This window comes from Elephantulus edwardii, unplaced genomic scaffold (genome assembly GCF_000299155.1).
Source record: "Elephantulus edwardii isolate Elephantulus edwardi_28Jun2011 unplaced genomic scaffold, EleEdw1.0 scaffold00003, whole genome shotgun sequence".
In the NCBI taxonomy this organism is placed as follows: domain Eukaryota; kingdom Metazoa; phylum Chordata; class Mammalia; order Macroscelidea; family Macroscelididae; genus Elephantulus; species Elephantulus edwardii.
Genome location: NW_006399753.1, coordinates 39,822,843 through 39,839,451, shown reverse-complemented (window position 1 = coordinate 39,839,451; position 16,609 = coordinate 39,822,843). Strand labels below are relative to the sequence as shown.

The 16,609-nt window shown below is 36.5% G+C and overlaps 1 protein-coding gene and 1 pseudogene across 3 annotated transcripts in view; both read right to left on the bottom strand.

Moving 5' to 3' along the window:
* The window catches only part of ITGBL1 (integrin, beta-like 1 (with EGF-like repeat domains)), a 393,008-nt gene that overhangs the window by 42,862 nt on the left and 333,537 nt on the right, over positions 1-16,609 (bottom strand). The window lies entirely within an intron of this gene.
* LOC102857041 lies at positions 5,179-5,955 on the bottom strand (annotated as a pseudogene).

Below are 16,609 nucleotides of genomic sequence, written 5' to 3'. Positions count from 1 at the left end.
CCTGATGACACATTTCTCTTCATAGAGCCCCGCCTCCTGTATAATCTGTTGAGCATGTATTGAGAATATATGGAGATAGGACACATCTTTGATGTACACTCTCTCCAATTTTGAACCATGCAATGTCTCCTTTCTCTGTCCTGATGACGATCTCTTGGTTCAAGTATAGGTTTTTGCATAAGCACTATCAATTGCTTTGGGATTCCCATTCTTCTCAAAGTCAGCCACAGTTTGTTTGGATCCATATTCAATGCCTTTGCATAGTCAATGAAACCCAGATAGACATTCCTCTGGTACTCTCTGCTTTCAGCCAAGATCCATCTGACATTAGCTATAATATCCCTAGTACCATGGTCTCTTCTAAACACAGCCTGCTCTTCAGACAGTTCTCTGCTGACGTGCTGTTTCAGTCATTTTCAGATAATCTTCCACAAAATCCTACTTGCATGTGATATCAATGATATTTTTTTATAATTTCAGCCTCTGTCAGGTCACCTTTCTTTGTGTAAAGATGGTTATATGCAAATCAATTTTTAAAAAAGTAGAGGAGAATACAAAATTGTATTATAGAAATGAATACTGGATATTGTAGATTTAGAAAGTATGCCATTTATCCACTGGTTAATTCTTAATTTTGAGTACTAAAAGGGAATATCTGCTCTAGAGGCAGCTTGTTAAAAGTAGAATCTGGTAGTAGGAGTTGTGACATTGTCAAGGAGCAAGATTGAGTCCCACCCAGTACTCTGAGGAGAATTGCATTTGAAAGGATTTATGGACACACATTGGACTGTTGATTGGAGAGATTCACCTTTGAAAGAAGGTCAAACAGGAAAGGAGAACAGGAAAATGAAAAAAGGAAAGAAAGAAACGGTCTTTTTATAACTGGAGCAAGCTGTTCGGCCTCCTAGGTAGGGTAAAGTTGGTGCCCATCAGGCACACCTCTAAGACTTGAAGTTGGAGTAAGTATTCATTTTGTGTCAAGCTCTAGAATTGTGTCTAAGCTTACAAAAGACATCTAAATCCACAATATCTACTACTATACATAGCTTCATTTCATTTTATTCTTTACCAACCATCTCCCCAAAAGCTAAGCAATGTTTCTATTTTCAAATATTTTGAGAAACAGTGTTGACTTCTTTTCATGTTGAAGATTTATTAGATTATAAAAATAAGCTTAATTTTTTAAACTTTAGTCTTTTTATCTGCAGGAAGTTAGGAGTTTTTTTAATAACATTAATATGTGTTGGGTTGCACTGATGAAATTAATCCTATGTAAATTTTGTTTTATATTAGCAGAATTATATTATTCACAATAGTAAAAAAATGAAAACAACTCGAATTCAAATCAACAAACAAATATAAAATCTGGCCTATTCACACAATGATATACCATGCAGCACTAAAGAGCTCAACTATGTTAAGGATTTCTTTTCTTTTTAAAAGTATAAACTAAAGAAAATTTCAAACTCATTGCTGCCAAGTTGAAAGCAACTCACAACTGACTCTTCAATGTGTTTTCAGAGGCTGTAAATCATAGGAGAGGAGATTGTTCATATTTCTTCCACAAAGCAGCTAGTAGATTTGAACTTGCCTGCCTTCAGTTTGAGAGAACAATTCTTTATCCCCTTGTCCACCAGAGATAGGTGAAATTTATTAGGGCATTTCCTCTTCCTGGAGCCCAATGCTGTGTGTAAGTCAAATTCTTAGAAAACATTAATTACTAAGATAAGCTTAACAAAATTTCAGAATGCTATGCATAGTTCTAAAAAGCATTATAAGGGCAAATGTAATTCCAGTAATAAAAAGATGAGTTTATGAAAAAAATCTATTTTTGCATATTTATCTATATCCAATCCAGATACTTAAAAAAATCCAGATATTACCCATACATAACAATGTCTTTGCTACAAAGAAGACTGCCTTTAAATATCTTATCAGTGTATTATTTAAAACTCCTATTCTCATATGACTTTTACCCTTCTAAATGGATAATACATAGGGTATATCAAACACAAAGCAATTTGAAGAAAGGAGAGGTTGGTTGGTAGTGAGGCTCAATTAATATTATATTGTAGGATTGTTAGTAACATTTTTATAATAGAACACATTAGGAGGTTTAGATTTGACTTGCTCACAAAAGGTTGCTTCCTGCCTTCGTGTGTGTGTGTGTGTGTGTGTGTGTGTGTGTGTGTTTGTGTGTATGCATGCATGCATTGCCTGATTCTGACTGAGGTTACTTAAGAATTACATTGTAAGGGAGCTCTGGTGGCCTAGTGGCAAGAAGCTGTGCTGTAATCCCAAAGGTGCACAGTTCAAATGCACCAGGTGATCCCCTGGAGGAGAGTCACTCTCCTCCTGTGTCGGTTAGATCCAATTAGACAGTACACAACAAGAAAGAAAAAAAAGAATAACATTATATTACCAAATACACCTGCCAATTTGCCAACAACAGGAAAACTATTATTTTCTTTCCTTTCACTTTTAAAGACCTTAGAAACCACATTTGTAGTACATGCTCAATAGTTGGAGAGTAATTAGAGACTTACATAAAAAAGAAAGGAGATTAGCATTTACTAACATAGTCCTGCTTTACTTAAAATAATAGGATTACCTTTGAAACCTGATTGCTTTAGAAAAAGTTCCCTTAAAGTTTCTCCAAGGAGGAATTAAACACCTGAGAACTATAAAATACTGTACCATTTCATCTAAACACAAATAAATTATTTTGTTAACAACAAAACAATCTGCATTTGGACATCTGAGAATGAAGAGATACCTTTCACTTTCTATTTGAAAATGGTGAGGTTTCTTACAGTTCAAACCACGATGACATTACAGATCAATTGCAAGTCAACAAAGAGTTGTTGCTGACTTTTAAAAATAAAGATAAACGTCAATCCTTCGGCTTGTGCTTCAAAGTATATATTAATTCTTTGTGCGAGGCGAGGAAATTTGGCATTTAAGCAAAGTCTGTACTCTTAGATTTTCTGTTCTGTGACAAAGCAAAAACAAACACATTGCCACTCAGCTGATTGCAAATCTCATTAATGCTATATAAGGAAGTAGAATTGTTCTGAGAGTTTCTAAGCTTGTAACTTTTCTCCAAAGCAGCAGCTGATTGGTTTTAACTATCTACCTGCCAGCCAGAATCCAAGCCAAGCTTAACCACTACACTACCAGTGTTCCTTACATATTCCTTGAGGTCTTTAGAAGTTAGAGTAGTTTCATATTCTCAGGATAATTGCAAGTAGTCTTTGTTTTTGACACCACTAGATGCCCATCAGGGGATCTCTGGGGGTATAGTGGTAAGGAGTTGTACTACCAACCCAAACGTACATGGCTCAACAGCAGCTCTGGGGACCTACTGGTAAGAGGCACTGTAATCCCAAAGGCACTTAGTATGAATCCACCACCTGCTATCCATGGGAGAAAGAGAAACAATCATCTCTCATGCAATTTACTGCCTCTGAAAACCTGATGGAGGGTATGCTATGGATCAGTTTAACTCGATGACATGCAACAACAACAACACAGTATATTCGATGTTGTTACTGTGTACCATAAAGTTGTAACCAACTTATAGCTGACCCTTCTGCAAGTTTTCAGAGGCAGTAAATGATATGGGAAGAGACTATGTTTCTCCCACAAAGTAGCTGGTGAATTTGAACTGACTGTATTTTGTTTGGCAGTGCAACTTCATAACTCTAAGCCATTAGAGTTCTCTAAGTATACCACATACTTTTCACCAACACCAAAACTCAAAGTCATGAATTTTACTTGTTCTTCCTTATTACTCAGTATTCAGATGCATGGGAAGCAATTGAAAATGTTAAGATTTGGATCAGGCTAGCTTAATATTGAAAACTTAAAATTTTAGATAGGTCTTAGGCAGCAGATTTTCCTAATGTAACATACTTTTCATTTTTTTGACTTACTGCTATCATGGGAATTGATTATGGGTCCAAGAAAATTTAAATTGTTGACAACTTCAAATTTTACTCCATTTTTCATAATGTTGCCTATTGGATCCAGTGATAAAAATTTTTGTTTTCTTGATGTTGAGATGTAACCCACAATGAAGGCTGCGGTCATTGACCTTCTGTAGTGTTTTAGTTCTTTATTTTTATCAAGCAGTCTTGTGTCATCTGCATAACTCGGGTTGTTTATGAGTTTTCCTTAATTTCTGATGCCACATTCTTCTTCATATAGTCCAACGTTTCCAGCTTCCAGATTGCAAAGGTATGGAGAAAGGACATAATCCTGAAACATAATTTTCCTGACTTAAAACCATGTAGTGTTGCCTTGTTCTGTTTATTTTTCTTAACAATACATATGGCAATATTCTCTTCTAATACAGTGCGATTGGCACAGAACAGAGCGGAGTTTAGGGCTGTTGTACATAGGGTCGCTATGAGTCGCAGGCGACTCAACGGCACATAACAACAACAACAACAATCCACAATATTTTCAATGGCTACTTTTCTAAAATAGATCATAGATTTTACATACAAGTCCTACCATATTTTAGCTTATTCTTGGGTTACTTTTTTTATTCTATTTCAGGTCATTAACAAACACACATAACTGTAATTCACTATAAAGGACTCTATGGGAGAAATACTAAAGAAATAAAGCAGATAACAAACATTATTTAGCAGTGAAAGAGTGTTGTGGTTGATGCAATCATTGAATATTGTGCATGAAACAGCTTCATAAAGATGTCTTTACTTGAGCAAAGGATTAGGATGTAATCAGGCACTAATCACTTTTAAATTTTTGTCTTTTAACACTTAAAAAAATTAAAAAGTGTGAGTGAATATCACTACTTCAATACGTATGTTAGAGTGCTAATTAATCTTTTTAAAACAAATGTGGATTTTCTTTTCAAATCAGAGGGAATTAGCAAATTTACTTTACATATTGAATCACATAAGCAACATATTTTCAATCATAAAAAATTAAGAAAAAAATATACTCCTCAACAAAACTATCTACAGATCATTTTGTATTGTTCTTTGTTTTGCCTCTACCAGTATTCCCCAAAATATGAACCATGAGGAATAGTATCATATCTTTCCCTACGCATTACTGACTTCATCATTATCAAATAATTCCTACTTACAACAATAAACAAAAAAAATCTGCTTTTATTGTCAGATATTGTCAAGTTGGCTCCAGTCAGTCTCTTGTCTCTTCAGCAATGGTAAGGCAGTTACTCTTTCCACAGGGAAGATAAATCCATGGTTTATTGCTTTTGCCAATAATAAAAATGTTGGAAAGCCAGGTGGCAAAGCTGTTGCCATCATCTCTTTCACACGCACCTCATCAAAAGAGCCAAGATGTCTCGCTCTCTGTTAGTGATTAAACCAATTCTTCCAGGCCAACACCTCCAGTCACTATGCATTGGTTACCAGTGTTAAACGTGATGAAATTAGTCATCTTTCCAGTCTCCAAATCAATCTGAATGGTGTCATTTACCTTGATGAGAGGATCAGGGTAGCGGATGGCTCGAGCCATCCTGGGTCACCAGAGGAGGGATTTTTTTTGTGTGTGCCCACAAAGATCTTCCTTACTTTGCATAACTTGTCGTTTGCCTCCTTGAGTGTAAAGAGGGAACAGCAAATCAACCCTAGGTGTCATAGGTCAGATGGAAATTCTCTCTGGTCTTGTCAATGCTAATCACATCCATAAAACCAGCACTGTAGGTTATACCAGTTCAGACTGTGCCATCATTCTTAATAAACCACTACATGCAGAGGTGTTTTTGTTTTGTTTTTTTATGCAGAGTTTTTTAACCTCATCTCCTGCCAGTGGATACTTAAGTTTATTTCTTAAGAAAATGATCAGTGGCAGATATTCTTTGCGGGGACCAGTAGATGGATGAGAAGCGAATACACCAGTAACTTCGTCCAACATCCAATGATTTGGAGCTGGTACACACTTCAGATACTTGTGTGGGCCATGAGCCCTGGTTTCACTGGCCACAGAAAGAGGATCAGCATGCCATTACATCCTGAATGAACTATGATTTGCAGTAGCTTGGCAGTTATGTAATGATGTAATTTGACAACTACATAATGATGTAATTATTCTTCGTTTTATGATATAATGTGGTCGTTTTCAATTTTTAAATAATTATCTGGTATTTGGAACCCAGACAGGTTGGCAAGTGAGTAGTGGGTGTGTATATCAGCATATAAGTACATGAGAATATATATATATATATATATTTGAGGTTAGAGAATAATCTGAAGGCATTTACTCACAAATGTTTAGGGGGGAAAAGCTCTTTGTATTATTTTCATATCTTCTTTATCAGTCTAAAATGAATTTAAAAATAAAAATATTACACACATAAATAAGTATGAGTTCTGGTGTCAAGAAGCTGTTCTGCAATTCCAAAGGCATGCAGTTTGAATCCACCAGCTGCTTCATGGAAGAAGGATGGATAATCTTCTCCTATGTGATTTACTGTCACTGAAAACCCATGGGAAAGTCAACTATGGGTCAGTACTGATTTAATGCCACATAATAAGAATAATGCCATTTAGTACAGCAAAATCAAATTAAAAAGCAAAAGTTACAGAAAACTAGAGTTTAATATGCTATAACAAATAACATCCTACCCATCAAAGTAGTTGAAAATGGAAGGGAATGTGATATGGTCTAAGTTACTATAACTAAAGGAATTCAAACCAAAAAAAGTAGTCTTACATCTCAGGTGTTTCTGCTCTGGTGTCAGAAAAGTTTAACTCAGAATGCCAAATCTACTACTTATATAATTTTAAGAAATAACTAAGTATTTTTCACAATTTCAAAATTAGGAGCACGAGTTTACCAATTACCTTATAAAATGTTTATAAAATGTTGGTTTCTTAACCACTATGTTTGGCTTTTTATGTTGCCCAGGTTATTATCTATGGCAGATTGTTTAAGGATTAAAAAGATGAAGATATATGACCTAAAGACCAAACGTTTCCACAAATCAAACATCCATGTTATTGTTTTTATGTGCTCTTGAGTCACTTGTGACTCGTAACAACCCTTTGTACAACAGCTCTGAACACTGCTCTACCTTGAGCCAATTTTATTATCTCCAACATACCTACCCCCATTACCCTATTTATCGAGTCAATCCATTTCGTCCAGGGTCTTCCGTTCTTGCACTGTCCCTCCAACCTTCCAAGCATGATGTCCTTCTCTACTGAGTGGTCCCTCCAAGACCAAAGTATGGGAGACAGAACTTCAAAAGCCTTGCCTCCTAGGAGCAGCCTGGTTTCACCCTCTCTGTACTATACTTTTCTATTGATGATATAATTGAAATATGGAAATGTTTTTCACACTTAATATATTAAGTCAATTAAAGAAACTGTTATCTAATGTATGGCAATACTATGTTTGACAGAGTATAACTGTTTTTTTGGAGTTTTTAGTACACTTTGTTTCATATTAAATAAAAAAGCCTTTCTTGCAAGGTACCTTTTGGTGGATTTAAACCATCAACCATCTAGAAAGCATTGAGAATTGAGTAAAAGATCTGAATCCTGTCCAATCTGCACCATCCTTATTATATCTAATATACTTGATCCCACTGAAGCAACCACTGTGCCAATCCATGTTGCTGGGGGTCTTCCTCTCCTTCTCTCACCTTCCACCTTTCCAAGCATGATGTAATTTTCCAAGAAATAGGGTCTTGTACCAACATGCCCAAAATATGTGATGAAGTTCCATCCTACTTGTATCTAAGTAGTACTCTGGCTGCACTCTCTCCAAGATATATCTGCTTGTTCTGTTGACAGTCCATGGGAAACTTAACACTCTTTTTCCAACACCACAACTGAAAGCTAATGATCATTTTCTGTCATCCTAGCTCACTATCTCACTAACGGATAATGTTGTTGTGTACCATAGAGTTGGAACCAATCCATAACTGAGCCTCAAAGCAGGTTTTCAGACACAGTTAATCACACAGGAGGAGATTGTCGCTCCTTCTCCCTATTAGATCATAGCAGGTGGTGTTAAAGACCAGAGCTGAATCAAGTGCAACTTAGCCTTTAAGTTGACATCATTACTCTTCCATATTTTGGAGAAATCCCAGACAGTGGACTTACCTAGTGCAATACATCTTTTTATTTGTGTTGATTGAGGATCCATGCAAGATTAATTCATTGACAATTTCAAACTTTTTCCCATTTATCATTATGTTAGCTATCGCCCCAGTGGTGAGAGTCTTTGTTTTCTTGATTTTGTGATGTAATCCATATCATAGACTTTAGCCTTTGATTCTCTGCAGCAAATTCTTATAATCCTTCTTTCTTTCGTAAGCCAGGTTGTATCATCTGTACAATGAAGGTTGTTGATGAATCTCCCCCTAATCCTGATACCATATCCTTCATCATAAAGCTCTTCTTCTCAAGTAATTTGTTCAGCATACAGATTGAAAAGAGATAGAGGCAACAGCCCTGGTGCAGACCTTTCTTGATGTTAAACCATGCAATGTTCCTTTGTTTGGTTCAAATAACAGCTTGGTTTGGGTATAGGTTTCGTATAAGCACAATTATATGTTTTGAATTACCATTCTCCTCAAAGAGAATGATAGCTGTAGCTTGTTATAAATTACACAAACACTTTAGAATAGTCAATAAAACACAAATAAATATTATAAGTGATTAATATTAGAAAATCGTACTGTGATTTTGATGTATCAGTGACAGACATCTAGGATATAAAGTTTCAATGATACCAAAATACAAAATAAGAATGTAAATAATGAATTATGTGTAAGAAATTTTCACCAAAAATACTCTAAATTATATATAATAGAATTAATTCCATGCTCATAAGTGAGAAAACTTAATATTGCCATTTCTCTATCAGTGGATACAGATAAAATTCATATTCATTATACCCTTACAAGCTTCATTTGGGCAAGAAAACATTACAGTCTATATATATATTCAAAGGGACAAAACAAAACAAATCATTGTTGATAAAGGAAAAAGAGTGGAGAATCATCAATATCATATTTCAAGACATTTTATAAAGCTGCAATATTGAAGAATATGCCACATTGGGGCAAGATTGGAACAGAAAAGAAGTATCAGAAGTAGGCCTACATGTTTACAATTACTTGATTTATGGTAGAGGTAACATTACTATGCAGATGGAAAATTCTGTCAATAAAACTTGGATCAATTTTTATACCCCAAAATAACACTTAAGAAAAGCATTTGACCAGTATTTTACAGAAAACACTCAAATAATACATTAACCATGATTTATGAAATAAAATACAACTGTTGTTGTTAGGTGCTGTTGAGTTGAGTATGACTCATAGTGACCCTATAAACAACCGATTTGAAAACTCTCCTATTCTATGCCATTCTACGATCTCTACAGTCACTATGTTAACAAACTTGGTTGAGGATCTTCCTGTATTTCACCACCCTTCCTCCTTCCCAAGCATGATGTTCCTCTCCAAGGAAAAACCTCTTCTAACAACATATCCAGATGGATGACAACTATTTATGATTAAAAAATTATTCTGTTTTTGCCCTTAACAATTCTTGCACACCTCTCTCAGGTACATGTAGGTAATTTGTTCTAGAATCTCTCTAACTTATCAATTTGGAGTCTTGCCATCCAAGTGTCATATGTTATGCTGATGTAAATCAAACACACAAAACCACAACTGACTATTAGAACGATACTATCTGACCTGGTACTTTTTAAAGTTTATATTCTTTGACTAGAAAATGAACCTTATGCTTTAAGCTTTATTCTCCTAGGAATTCCTCCCAAAATTAATTTACAAAGTGAAGGTTTATAAAAGTCACAATGACATTCTCCATAAAAATACCATTTTGGTCAAGTCCTGCTCCTGCACTCTCATCATACTTCTCACATTCTTGCTTTTGTGTAATATCATTACACTCATTCCGCATGTCTGTTTTCTATCAGCTAATATGTGACACCTTGAAATCCCCCCCAAAAAATAATCTTCTAATGAAGAAGACAGAGGCCATTTTTCACACAGTAATCTCTTTATTTTCTTCAACAACTTTAAACAGCAAAACTCAAGAAGGAAAAACTCAAAACGACATTTTTATTTATGTGTTTTTATTTTTTTAGTGTTCTTTCAATCATCACTCGAGATTATTCATATGCACTTTAGTGTAAACAGTCATAGTACAATAGTAGTCATAGAGAGGAATTAAAAAGAACACCCATTTATTCCTTCCTGAAGATAATTAACAGAACATATAAAATAATACTAGTGCCAGTGCGATCTTGATCTGACTCACTATTTTAATTGCTTCTGATTGGTAAAGTCTGTATAAAGTCAAGTGGAACAATCTGGTTAATTTATTTTACTCTAAAGAAGGAGGTTTATTAAGAAAGAGATCATTGACTTGAGGAGGGGAGAGAGAAACATTAATACATGAATTTTAAAAACAGAAGCTCTGATGTCTCAATGGTAAGGAGCTCTGCTGCTAACCCCAAAACAGGTTATTTAGATCCATCAGTGGGTCAACATGAGAACAATGGGAAATGTTGTCCTGTGTGATTTATTGCCTCTGAAAACCTGCTGCAGGGTCAGCTGTTACTTGGTTTTGACTCCATGGTACGCAGCAACAAAAACTATAGTTAGGTCAAAAGTCAAAATCATTGCCATTGATTAGAATACTGGTTCTCCAAGGCTGGAAATTGCAATCTTCTTGTGGAGTTTGCCCATCTTTCTTCCACAGAGCGATTGGTGGATGGGAACCACTAGAGAGGCATTACCATTAGAGAAACGAAGTTCAATTCATTTTTCTCTTTTAAAAAGCTAAGTTAGAGAAGCACTTCCTGCTATTCACTAGTAAATAAAAATAAGAAGATATAAAAATATAGTTTTAAATAATGGAAATTATTATTACATAATGACCATCAGTTGCATGGGAGTAGATTGCCCATTCTCTGCAGAGCAGCTGGTGGATTTGAACCCTGTGCCTTCGGTATTTCAGTGCACATTCTTACCACTAGGCATGGTTCAAAATTGGGAAAGGTGTACGCCAGGGATGTGTCCTATCTCCATGCCTTTTCAACCTGTATGCAGAACAGATTATCCGGGAGGCTGGGCTCTATGAGAAGAAGTGCGGTGTCAGTATTGGTGGAAGATCTATTAACAATCTGCATTATGCAGATGACACAACCGTGCTTGCTGAAACTGAGGAGGACCTGATGCACTTGCTGCAGAGGGTCAAGGACTGTAGCCCTCAGTATGGATTAAGGCTCAACGTCAAGAAGACAAAGATTCTCACCACTGCACCAATTGGCAGCATCAGGATGGATGGTGAAGAGATTGAGATTGTTAACAACTTTAGTTTGCTCGGCTCCACAGTCAACACTCTTGGCACCAGCAGCCAGGAAATCAAAAAACATATTGTGATGGGAAAGTCTGCTGTTAGGGACCTCTCCAAAGTACTGAAGAGCAATGGTGTCTCTCTGGAGACTAAGGTACGTCTGATACAGGTTATGGTCTTTACAATCACTTGTTATGCATTGGAGAACTGGACAATGACTAGGGAGGATAGAAGAAGAATTGATGCCTTTGAGCTGTGGTGCTGGAGAAGAGTATTGAATATACCACGAACTGTCAAGAAAACAAACAGATTCATCCTAGAGAGGGTTGAACCAGGCTACTCCTTGGAGGCAAGGATTCTGGGGCTCTGTCTGACATACTTTGGACATGTTGTGAGGAGGGACAGGTCCTTGGAGTGGGACATCATGCTTGGGAGGGTGGAGGGACGGCGTAGGAGGGGAAGACCCTCTATCAGGTAGATTGATTCAGTGACTGGGGTAATTGGGATGGGTGTGCCAGAGGCAGTGTGATTGGCACAGGATAGAGCACGGTTTAGGGCTGTTGTGACTCAACACATAACAGCAACAAATAACAATGGCCATCAGTGATCCAGACTTATGGGCATACGATTATTGCCATCAAAACAGTTCTTACTTGAGATATTCTGAAATTATAGCTTAATAAATATTACTTTGAAAGTCAAAAGAGATTAATTAAGTCATGTACATAGTTCAGAAACTGTGGGAACAGGAAAAATTCCTTGAACATTTGCTATGGGTTGCACTCTGTCCCCAGAAAGTTCTAATTTCTGGTATCTCTGCATTTGACCTTGTTTAGATGGAGAGTTTTAGTGTTATTTTTAAGATAAAGTCATTAATTCTAAATTCAAACTCATTGTCATGGGGTTGATTCTGACTCATAGAAATCTTCTCTCATGCTGCTGAGGCTGTAAATTATGGCGCGGGGGAACTGCCCATCTTTATTCTATGGAGTACCTGTGGATTCAAACTGCCAGTGATGTCTGACTCTTTGGTTAACAGTGCAACACCCTATAAACCATGACACCAGAGTGTTCCTGTGGGCCTAATATAACTGGTTGGAGTGATGCATTGACAAGCCTTGAAACAGAAAGGATTGCAATAAAGTATGAGAAACGAGTAGCGAGGAATGAAACAGATTCTCCACTCATGGTTCCAGAGTGAAGATTGTTTTGGTGACATTTTTGCTTGTACTTCTAGACCCCTAGAACTATTAAAGAATAAATGTATGTCATTTAACATCATCCAGTTTGTGCTAATTTGTTCCACAGATTTAAAAATAACCCAAACCCCACAAAACATAATAATCTTTATTAGATTACTAATTGTTATTAGAAATTTAAGAAAATTGACCGTTTAGACATAGAAGAGTTCATCAAAACTTACATGGACGAATTTGTTGATTTTGGTGTGGTTAATTACTACACAATTGATTCCAGCTCTTGGAGAGCCCTTACATAGCAGGACAAGGTGGTGCCCAGCCCTACGTTCTGGAGGATTGTTGGTGTATTATGATCCCATTGTCTTACCCATTAAGGAATGACTTTCAAACTACAAGGCTCATCTTTAAGGGCAATATCTCACAATAATCTGTTGAAATCCAGAAGATTTCATGGACTAATATTTGAAGGTAGATTGCCAAGCATTTCCCGCCCCCTCCCAGTTTGTCTTAGTGTAGAAGCTCTACTGTATCCTGTCCATCATAGGTCATCTTGTTGGTGTTTGAAACACCAGTGACACAGCTTCTAGCATCATGGCAATGCGCAAATTGTCATACTACAAATGGATAGCTGAGTGACAAATGGACAAACATAGTTACTGAAAAAATAAATAGAAGGAAAGAAATCAAGACATTAAGGAGCTGAACAGGGCAACACAGGAAAACAAAACAAAGTTTTATAATGAAAAGTACAAAGAGCTAGAATCAGAAAATCAAAAGGGCTGAACTCACTTGGCATTTCTTAAGCTGAAGGAAGTGAGGAACAAATTCAAGCCTCAAATTGCAATACTTAATGATCCTTTGGGCAGAATATTAAATGATCCAGGAAGCACTAAAAGAAGATGGAAAAAGTATACAGTGTCATTGTGCCAAAAGAAGTTGGTGGACACAGAAAAATTTCATTAAACAATGCATGAGCAAGAGCCTGTAGTGATGAAGAAAGACGTTCAAGCTGCTCTGAAAGAACTGGCAAAAAACAAAGCCCCAGGAATTGATGGACTACCAGCTGACATATTTCAGCAAATAGATGCTACCTTGGATGTGCTTAGCAAGTTGTGCCAAGAACTTTGGAGGACAAACACCTGGCCAACTGACTGGAAAAGATCTATATCTGTTCCCATTGCAAAGAAAGATGACTTGACAGAGTGAGAAAACTATCAAACAATATCATTATCAATATCATTATCTTGCAAGCAAGATTCTGCTGAAAATGATCATAAAATAATGGGAAAAGAACATCAACAGTTAAATGCCAGATGTTCAGGCTGAGATTAGAAGAGGCCATTGTACTAGGGACATTATAGCTAATGTTAGATGGATCTTGGCTGAAAGCACAGAGCAACAGAGGAATGTTTATCTGTGTTTGATTGACTATGCAAAGGCATTTGATTGTGTGGATCATAACAAACTATTACTAACTCTGAGAAAAATTTTATTTCCAGAACATTTGTCATACTTATATGAAACCCATACTTGGACCAGGAGGTGGTCATCAGAACAAAGCAAGGAAACACTGCATGCTTCAAAACTGGGGAGGGTGTATGCCAGGGATGTGTCCTATCTCCGTAACTTTTCAATCCATATGCAGGACAGATTACCCAGGATATTGGGCTCTATAAGGAGAAATATGACACCAGGTAGACTCATTAACAATCTGTGTTATGCAGCTGACAGAACCCTGCTTGATGAAACTGAGGAGGACCTGAAGCACTTGCTGCAGAAGGTCAAGGACTGCAGTCTTCAATATGAATTGCCTCTCAACATCAAGAAAACAAAGATTCTCACCACTGGTCTGATTGGCAGGATCATGATAGATGGTGAAAGATTGAGATTGTTAACAGCTTTTGCTTGACTCCCCAGTTAACATTCTTGATATAAGCAGCCAGGAAATAAAAAGATATATTGTATTGGGAAAGTCTGTTGTCAGGGTCCTCTCCAGAATACAGAAGAACAATAATGTCACTCTGGAGACTATGGTGTGATGGATACAGTCCATGGTCTTCACAATTCTGTATCCTGCATCAGAAAGCTGGACAATGACTAGGGATGATAACCTTAGATCTGTGGTTCTGGAGAAGAGTATCGAATATATCAAGGACTGCTAGGAGAACAAACAGTTTCGCCTTGGAGAGGGTGAAACCAGGCTGCTCCCTGGAAGAAAGAATTCTGAAACTTTATCTGACATACTTTGGGCATATTGCAAGGTGTGACCAGTTCTTGGAGAGGGACATAATGCTTGGGAGGGTGGAGGGATGGTGTAGGAAAGGAAGACCCTAGATGAGATGGACTGACTCAGTGACTAGGGTAATGGGAGTAGGTGTGTCAGAGACAATAAGGTAGGCTTAGGCTAGAGAATGTTTCAGAGCTGTTGTACATAGTGTAGCTATACATCACAGGTAACCTGAGAACATATGTAAAACAACATTCCTCAGAATCTGCCAACTCAAAACTAGGATTCTATTCTCATAAAAAGACCAAAAATTATAGGAAGACAGATAGGAATGAGAAATTGTTTCCAATTAAAGGAAGGGAGACTAGAGAAAATCACTCAAATGCGTATAAATGCTGTCTATATTACTAACAGAAAAAAATGCTAGGGGAAAAAGTATTAAAAATGCAAATCCTTAATGAAAGCCTTCACATCTTCTTTACTATAGGAAAATATAGGATATATAGTTGTATTTGTCTGAGAAAGAACATGCACTCACTTTACTTCTCCTTCATATTATGAGTTAATCTGCTTTATGTCTCTCAGATGCAAAAGTTCAGTAGAACTGAAGAAGCAATATGGAACAATAATTTTTTAAAAAATCCACAAGCAAGCAATGTTAGTTGTCAAAAGCATTCATATCAATATTTGAAAAGAAATTACTTTTTTGAAGTAACAGGGAACTGCAGTATCAGCTCTGAAGTGAAATGACTTTGCTGTCACCTGATGGTTATCAAAAGAAAGAAGATTATTCAATCAGTCCAGACAATAATTGTTAACATCACTGCTGCAAAAGCTTTTCAGGCAATGAAATAAAGGTAATAAAAGAGAACAAAGAAAAGCTAAGTGACTAGATGCTTTAAACAAAGAGAAGCTCTATAGCACACAAAGTGCAGTGTCTCAGGAATTGTGATTACTTTTGTCTTGAGTCATCTGTGGCTTAAATACATCTGATTACTTCAGCTACCAAAAGCTGGCTTGCTTGCCCATATGATATATTATGTAATGAGTCATGGTATTAGTTCTACTGTGATTATGAATTTGTTGATTAATATTCTTATGGTAAAAAGTGACTAGTGTTTTGTGGGAAGTATTAAATATTTATTTTCTCCTAAATATAAAGTTTTTTTAAACCTCTATTTAATTTCCAATTTTGTTTATTATTTGTTTGACTTTCAGTGGGAAGATGTGACTTTAAAAAGAAATTTTAAGTACATCTCATTAAAAAAACAAAACAAAACCACCCAGCATTGATCTTTTTAAAAAAAATCTCATTACAAAAAGACCTGCTACAATGGCATTGCCATTCTATGGGCTTTAATTAAAGCTGTTGTAACGGAGCCAGTCCCCAGAAAAGATCACCAAGCCAATTAGCCAAATTAACAAAGTTTATTTAGAGTTCAAACCGGGCTCCTGCGTGCTGACACAGCAGCATCCACCTGAGAGTCCCGAGCTGGAGCATGCTTTTACCTTTCACACCTTTGTTACTTCTTTGTCTAACTATATGTTCTACGATTGGCTACCTATAGCAATTAGAGTTCTAGTTTGCTTTCAATTGGTTAGCTATAGCTCGGGGAAGCAGTTTGGAGACTTGTCTGAATCTGATTGGTAGGGAAACTGTTTGGAAACCTAAATTAATCTGATTGGTTACTTCAAATATAGGGAAGTTTGTTACCCTTACGAAAAGCCCCTTATACCCTTACAAGGTGAGCACATCCAGGGCAACATCTGTTATCTGAAATACTTCAATTGGTATACCATCTATTCCTGGGGCCTTATTTTTTGCTATTTCCTTCAAA